Source organism: Pelophylax lessonae (assembly GCF_965119305.1).
Source record: "Pelophylax lessonae genome assembly, chromosome: 3".
NCBI lineage: Eukaryota > Metazoa > Chordata > Amphibia > Anura > Ranidae > Pelophylax > Pelophylax lessonae.
In genome coordinates this window covers 258,386,523-258,394,889 of record NC_138770.1, presented here as the reverse complement: position 1 = coordinate 258,394,889, position 8,367 = coordinate 258,386,523, and the positions used below count along the sequence as shown (strand labels likewise).

The following is an 8,367-nucleotide window of genomic DNA, read 5'->3' as shown; positions in this document are numbered from 1 at the left end:
TGGGAACCAATTTCCCCATCCTTGGACCAGTTTTGGGCACCAGACATTTCAACTAATTTCCAGGCTCACTGGGATAATAACACCCCCTGATCTGGGACTAGCACTACTGAACTTAGGTATTGAAAAAACTTTCCCACTCAATACAATAATGTTGTACTTCAGGTATTACTAGTGGCCAAGTCACTAATCACCAGAATGTGGCGTAAGAATCTGGCACCTAACATATCAGAACTCACAGCTATAGGCAAGCTTCATTACACATATGAAGGAACGCTTGCTATTAGGGCCAACGCTCTAATAAAGTTTGAAAAAGCATGGACGTTTTGGGTTTATGTCCCACTGGCTAGACCATAGTTGATATAAACTAATGATTGTTGCCATATGTTTACTATTCAATGTTTTTTTATTGTTTATTGTTATAAGTTTGAACCCTCCATGGTACCCTTCTCACTACCGTCCCCTTTTCCTTAGGACAATCTAATGTTCTAATTTTAATGAAGTCAAGCTGTACTACTTTCTTATTCATTGGGTTTATTGCCTATATTTTCACAAACAATTGATCCCTTGTCTTTTTGATCTCTAATGGAGTGCATTTTGCATAAGGTATGAATTGCATGGGAATGCACAACGAGAGAGATCAAGAAAGAGAGAGAGGAAGAGAGAACAAGGAAGAGAGAGAGGGAAAGAGATAACGAAAGAGGGAGAGGGGGAGAGAGAGAGAGAGAGAATGAGGGAGAGGGAGGGAGAGGGAGGTAGAGGGGGAGAGTAAGAATGGGGTAGAGAGGGGGAGAGAGAGAGGGAGAGAGAATGAGGGAGAAGGGAGAGAGAGAATAAGGGAGAGGGAAGTAGCGGGAGTTAGAGGGGGAGAGAAAGAAAGAGGGAGAAAGAGAGAGAATGGGAGAGAAGGAGAGGGGGACAGAGAATGAGGGAGAGGGAGAGGGGGAGATAGAGAATGAGGGAGAAAGAGAACGAGGAAGAGAAAGAGAATGAGAGAGCTTGAGGGAGAGACAGAGAGAATGAGTGAGAGCGAATGAGGGAGAGAAACAGAATGAGAGGGAGAAGGAGAAGGAGAAGGAGAGAGAAAACAAGGGGTAGAGAAAACAAGAGAGGAGGAGGGAGAGAGAGAACAAGGGAGAGGAAAAGGAGAGAATGAGGGAGAGAGAGAACAAAAGGGAGAGAGGTAGTAAGGGAGAATGAGAGATGGGGGGGGGAGAGTAAGAGGGAGAGGGAGAACGTGGGGGAGGGAGAGGGGGAGAGAGAATGAGGGAGAGAGAGAATGAGGGAGAGGGAGGTGGAGGGGGAGACAAAGAATGAGCGAGAGAGAACGAGAGAGAAGGAGAGAAGGAGAGAGAATGAGGGGAGGGAGAGGAGGAGAGAGAGAATGAGGGAGGGAGAGAATGAGGGAGAAAGAGAATGAACGATAGTAAGAGAATAAGAGAGAGAGCTTGAGGGAGAGAGAGAGAATGAGGAAGAGAAAAAGAAGTAGAGTGGGAAGGAGAGAGAAAACGAGGGAGAGAGAGAGAATGAGAAAGAGGGAGGGAGAGAGAGAATGAGGGAAAGGTAAAGAGAGAACAAGGGGAGGGAGAAAGTGAATGAGGGAGGGAGAAGGAGAACGAGGGAGAGAATGGGAGAGAGAGAGAGAGGGAGGGTAGGGGGGTGAGAGGGGAAGAAGGAAAAGGGGGAAAGAGGGGGAGGGGCAGAGAGAGAAGGAGATAGGGGGAAAAGAATGTGCAGAACGAAAAATGGTGGGGGGAGAGGGGGGCTGTTCTAGGTGTGGAAGGCTCACTCACCAATTGTGCCTACTCCCTTCAGGATTGTCTCCCACAGGGCTATGGCAGCTAGCAGCTATTATTTCAAAACTGCTGCACAGCTGCCCACAGGACTTCTCTCTGGCTTTCCCCACTTTCATTTTCATCTCACACAGTGATCTCTATACTATACTACATGGGATGGAATGAAAGATTCTTATTACAGCCAGTACACGGTACAAAATAATAAAAGGGTAACCAATACCAGAGACATTGACATATACCCCTCTATTGTCAACAACCCTTTGCAGTATACATCAGCACCATTCTGTTCCTGATCTGACATGTATAATATCCCTTCACCTATCTTATTCTTCTCAACTGTACATTAACCCCTTATGGCTCAGAGATGGCTGAACGTCACATGACCCGCCCCAAACCAGCCGGGTTTGAGTAGTTTTTTTCTCACCAAGCCTCTTCTAGCCTACCAGTGACTGCTGTGCAGTCAAATCTATCTAAAATGGCAGAAACCAGAAATGTCAATACTCAAGAAGAAGAAAAAAAGGAGTCTTGTCAGGAGATTGTAAATCCTGAGCACTACATTAAGGATCCTCTACAGAACAGATTGGCCTTGTGGTTCTTCAAAAATGATAAAAGCAAAATCTGGCAAGCCAACCTTCGATACATTTCAAAGTCTAACACGATTGAAGATTTGTGGGTGCTTTACAATCATATCCAGTTGTCTAGTAACCTAATGTCAGGTTGCGACTACCCACTTTTTAAGGATGGTATTGAGCCCATGTGGGACGATAAAGCATGAGGGAAGATGGCTAATTACACCTAATAAGCAGCAAGACTGACTGATTTTGATTAGAAAAGCTCATGTGCCTTTTTGGAGAGTCATTGGATGAAAACAGTGATGATGTACAGGTCCCTCTCAAAAAATTAGCATATTGTGATAAAGTTCATTATTTTCTGTAATGTACTGGTAAACATTAGACTTTCATATATTTTAGATTCATTACACACAACTGAAGTAGTGCAAGCCGTTTATTGTTTTAATATTGATGATTTTGGCATACAGCTCATGAAAACCCAAAATTCCTATCTCAAAAAATTAGCATATCATGAAAAGGTTCTCTAAACGAGCTATTAACCTAATCATCTGAATCAACTAATTAACTCTAAACACCCGCAAAAGATTCCTGAGGCTTTTAAAAACACCCAGCCTGGTTCATTACTCAAAACCGCAATCATGGGTAAGACTGCCGACCTGACTGCTGTCCAGAAGGCCATCATTGACACCCTCAAGCAAGAGGGTAAGACACAGAAAGAAATTTCTGAACGAACAGGCTGTTCCCAGAGTGCTGTATCAAGGCACCTCGGTGAGAAGTCTGTGGGAAGGATAAAGTGTGGCAGAAAACGCTGCACAACGAGAAGAGGTGACCGGACCCTGAGGAAAATCGGGGAGAGGGAAATGCCAAAATGCCTGAAGTCCAGTGTCAAGTACCCAGAGTCAGTGATGGTCTGGGGTGCCATGTCAGCTGCTGGTGCCGGTCCACTGTGTTTTATCAAGGGCAGGGTCAATGCAGCTAGCTATCAGGAGATTTTGGAGCACTTCATGCTTCCATCTGCTGAAAAGCTTTATGGAGATGAAGATTTCATTTTTCAGCACAACCTGGCACCTGCTCACAGTGCCAAAACCACTGGTAAATGGTTTACTGACCATGGTATTACTGTGCTCAATTGGCCTGCCAACTCTCCTGACCTGAACCCCATAGAGAATCTGTGGGATGTTGTGAAGAGAAAGTTGAGAGACGCAAGACCCAACACTCTGGATGAGCTCAAGGCCGCTATTGAAGCATCCTGGGCCTCCATAACACCTCAGCAGTGCCACAGGCTGATTGCCTCCATGCCACGCCGCATTGAAGCAGTCATTCCTGCAAAAGGATTCCCGACCAAGTATTGAGTGCATAACTGAACATAATTTTTTGAAGGTTGACTTTTTTTGTATTAAAAACACTTTTCTTTTATTGGTCGGATGAAATATGCTAATTTTTGAGATAGGAATTTTGGGTTTTCATGAGCTGTATGCCAAAATCATCAATATTAAAACAATAAAAGGCTTGCACTACTTCAGTTGTGTGTAATGAATCTAAAATATATGAAAGTCTAATGTTTATCAGTACATTACAGAAAATAATGAACTTTATCACAATATGCTAATTTTTTGAGAGGGACCTGTATATGGAGCTGTTGTAAATGTTAGAGCAAAAGGAGACACAATAGCAATCTGGACTACTGAATGTGAAAACTAGGACACAGTCACACATACTATAGGGAGGATTTACAAAGAAAGATTAGGACTTCCTCCAAAAGTAGCGATTGGATATCAGCCCCATGCAGATAAGGCTACTAAGAGGGGCTCCACCACCAAGAATAGATTTGTTGTTTAATAAGACGCCTTCTGAGTATTTTTTTCATAAGAGACTGCATCAAGCAATCACAACTTGGGAGCTGTACCACACCCTCTACAAAAGCAGAGTGGATTGCATTCAGATTTGATTTCCAACTCATTAATGCTAAGAATTGTGAAAAGTCATTCACCTTTTTGTCCTGTGCTAATGTGAAAATTCCCTCACATTTTTTTTTTCTAATTTTATTTTATTTTTTGGTAAGATTAAGTTATCCAATCACAACATTTCAACACCCTTCCTCTCAGAATCAACAGGTTATCAGGTTATCTCTGTAATAGTTTTTTTTTCTGGGTTCACTACTACTACAGAATAGTAACAAAAAAAAAAAAAAATGAAAGGAACACTTTTTAATCAGAGTATAGTATCAAGTCAAATAAACTCCTGGGATATTGATCAGGTCAGTTAAGTAGCAGAGGGGGTTGGTAATCAGTTTCAGCTGCTTCGGTGTTAATGAAATTAAAAACAGGTGCACAAGTTGGGCAACACTGAGATAACCTCCAAAACAGGAATGGTTTTAGAGGTGGAGGCCATCCGCCTTTATTTTCCCTACTCATCTTTTCTGACTGTTTTTCACTTGTTTTGCATTTTGCTAGGGTCACTGTCACTACTGGTAGCATGAGGTGATACCTGGACCCTATATAGATTGCACAGGCAGTCCAACTCCTCCAGGATGGCACATAAATACGTGCCAGTGCCAGAAGGTTTGCTGTGTCTCCCAGGTTTGTTGTGTTTCAAGAGCATGGAGGAGATTCCAGGAGACAGCCGGTTACTCTAGCAGAGCTGGACAGGGCCATAGAAGGTCCTTAACCCAACAGCAGGACCAGAATCTGCTCCCTTGTGCAAGGAGGAACAGGATGAGAACTGCCAGGGCCCTACAAAATGACCTCCAGCAGGCCACCGGTGTAAATGTCTCTGACAAAACAATCAGAAACAGACTTCATCAGGGTGGCCTGAGGGCCCGACATCCTCTACTGGGCCCTGTGCTCACTGCCAAGGATTGTGGAGCTTGATTGGCATTTGCCATTGAAAACCAGGAATGGCAGATCCGCCACTGGTGCCATGTGCTTTTTAAAGATGAGAGCAGGTTCACCCTGAGCACAAGTGACAGACGTGAAAGGGTTTGAAGAGACCGTGGAGAATGTTACGCTGCCTGTAACATCGTTTAGCATGACCAGTTTGGTGGTGGGTCAGTGATGGTCTGGGGAGGCATATCCATGGCGGATGCACAGACCACTACAGGCTAGACAATGGCACAGTGACTGCCATTAGGTATCGGGATGAAATTCTTGGACCCATCGTCAGACCCTACACTGGTGCATTGGTTCCTGGGTTCCTCCTGGTGCACGACAATGCCCGGCCTCATGGGGCGAGAGTAAGTAGCCAGTTCCTGAGGATGAAGAAATTGATACCATTGAATGGCCCCGATGCATGCCTGACCTAAATCCAATAAATCCCCTTTGGGACATTATGTTTAGATCCATCCAATGCTGCCAGGTTGCACCTCAGTCTGTTCAGGAGCTCAGTGATGCCCTGGTTCAGATCTGGGAGGAAATATCCCAGGACACCATCCTTTTCCTCATTAGGAGCATGCTCGATGTTGTCAGGCATGCATACAAGAACGTGCGGGCCATACAAAGTATTGAGTACCATTTTGAGTTGCTGCAATGAAATTTCAGCAAAATGGACTAGCCTGCTGCATCATTTTTTCGATTTGATTTAAGGGGTGTCCTTAAGTTCAGCCCTCTGTAGGGTGATAATTTTTATTTCCATTAAACAATGTGACATCCTTTTATTCCTAACACATTACCCAGTCCATACTAGTATAGATATCCAGCATGAGATTTCTCCCCATTGAGATCTGATGATCTGATGTGTTTTCAAAGTGTACCTTTAATTTGAGCAGTGTATATATATATATATATATATATATATATATATATATATGCATATACTGTATGAGGGTCTTCAAAAAGTTTCTGCACTTTTATATTTTCGTTGGAAACTGTGAGGGTCGAAGGAGTATTAATTGGTTGAGTCTGAGAGTGTCATGTGAATAATCTGTCTGGTAAGCAGGCTAACCTTGCAGTTTCGTAAAAGAATTGTCATGCTGTGGTAAAGATGGCTGTGAAACATATAAAAAAAGTGCAGAGATTTTTTGAAGAACCCTTGCATATATATATATATATATATATATATATATATATAAATATATACACATACAGTATATATACTGTACATTTCATTTGATTTTACTCTAAGTATCAAAGTGCTGAAAGCTGAAACATAACCTAGACAGGAAGGGGATTTAACATTCCATTTCTCTATTATTATATGAAAAGGTCTGGTGGCCAATAGTTGATAAGGAGGTAGAGCATATGGTCTTCTCGTATCAAACCTGGAAACTTGTGCACAGCAATCTGAAACCAGAATCAGTTACACAAAGACCTTTGCTAAAGGTCCATGGAAGGATTTGGCTGACAAATTACCTCGGCACCTATTTTAAATGCTTGTGGGTTATTATTCACAGTGACAGAAAGCAATGCTTGGAAAAGAATGCTGTTTCATTTGGTTAACTGTGCCATACCCCATGATGCAAAAAGCGCAAACCTGACAATCCTTGGTAGTTGCAAATTCAGGACCAAAATTCTGGGCTCCTTGGCCCGCTCTTTAAAGTCTACTGCTCATTTCAGAAAGGATGGTGAGCAAAAGAAGTTTCCTGACCAGCAAAAATGCAGACAGAATGCACTATTGTCAGACTAGTGTCCTCCAAAAAGAAATAAAGTGTTGATACAAAAGGCTCTTTTTAAAAAGTAATTTTTCCTTTTTTTATTAACTGGAACCATACAGTATACAAAAGAAGACAGGTACCTAAGGAATATTGGAGGAACCCCAAACTATTCACCCATCATCTGTGAAATAAAACTAATTTGTTTAACCACTTAAGGACCAATCCTATTTCTGACACATATTCACATTTATATATGACACATTTACAAGTTAAAATCAGTATTTTTTGCTAGAAAATTACTTAGAACCCCCAAAGATGATATATATATATATATATGTAAACTAGGAGCAATAAGATCACTTACAGATATAGTAATCAAATCTCAGTCACCCAGCGCTGTAAAGAAATAATAATGTAAAACATAAACCGTAAAGGCTAAAGCTGCTGCTATAAATCACAAATGCATATAAAAAAGGTGTGACAGATCAACAGATGAATGAATCAATCTGTAACACTAGCAGCGCTAACACATAACAAATAGTCATAAAATTATCAGTAACTGATATATAATGTCCACAGAGTACAGCATGCAATCACTGGAAGTAGATACACACTCCACCCAATGATAAAGTCCAAATTCAGGTGCAGATATCAAACATTGGTGAGATAAATGTGCAGCTATCTGTATAATCAGTGCGCCTCCACCATTAAGCTGTGTCACCCCAGACCTATCCACTGCACTTCAAAGTATTTAAAACTGTGAAATCTGCATTTTTTAATACTGTCACTCTCTTTTAAATTGGCACAGTTGGCAGCCGAGTAAACCGGAAGTGAAGTTGTGATGTCGCTTCCAGGTTACATGATCGAAGACCCGATCAAAGCCAAATCCGGCTTCTCTAACCAGCTGGCGGATGTACCGGCTGGTTTCTTGGGTCTCCCAGTGGGACAAGAGACCCGGGCAGAGCCGTAAAAAGGTGGTGGTGGGGGGATGTTCCCCCCCGCTCGCTAGGTTAATGGCCAAGTGGCAGCTGAGATGCATTGGCTGTTATCCCCAGAGAACCGACCGCCGGCTCTAAAAAACGGTATTGGAGTGATGTCTGCAGCTGCAGTCATCACCCCGGTACAACCACTTCTTCAAGCCAACGTACAGGTACGTCAGTTTGCAGGAAGTGGTTAAGAGAACTAAACAGCAAGAGTCATAATCCTCTTGTTACAAGCCAGAAACATCATGAGCTAGGTGGGTAATTAAGACATCATTATACTTTAAAAGCTTTTTTGTCCATACTTCTTATTTGGGTCACAGTAGCTCACTTACATTTTTTTTTCCTGTGACCCAGAATCAGCAGACCGCAGGCTAAAGCCCACTGTTGGCTGACTGACAGAGCTGTTCCAGGATATCAAAGTATCCTGACCA

The 8,367-nt window shown here is 42.5% G+C and overlaps 1 pseudogene across 1 annotated transcript; it reads left to right on the top strand.

The window, feature by feature from the left end:
- The first annotated feature begins 2,250 nt into the window (after positions 1-2,250).
- On the top strand, positions 2,251-4,204 carry LOC309551707 (eukaryotic translation initiation factor 4E-like; annotated as a pseudogene). Its single transcript has 2 exons — positions 2,251-2,672; positions 3,992-4,204. The product of its transcript is annotated as a eukaryotic translation initiation factor 4E-like (transcript).
- Positions 4,205-8,367: the final 4,163 nt, after the last annotated feature.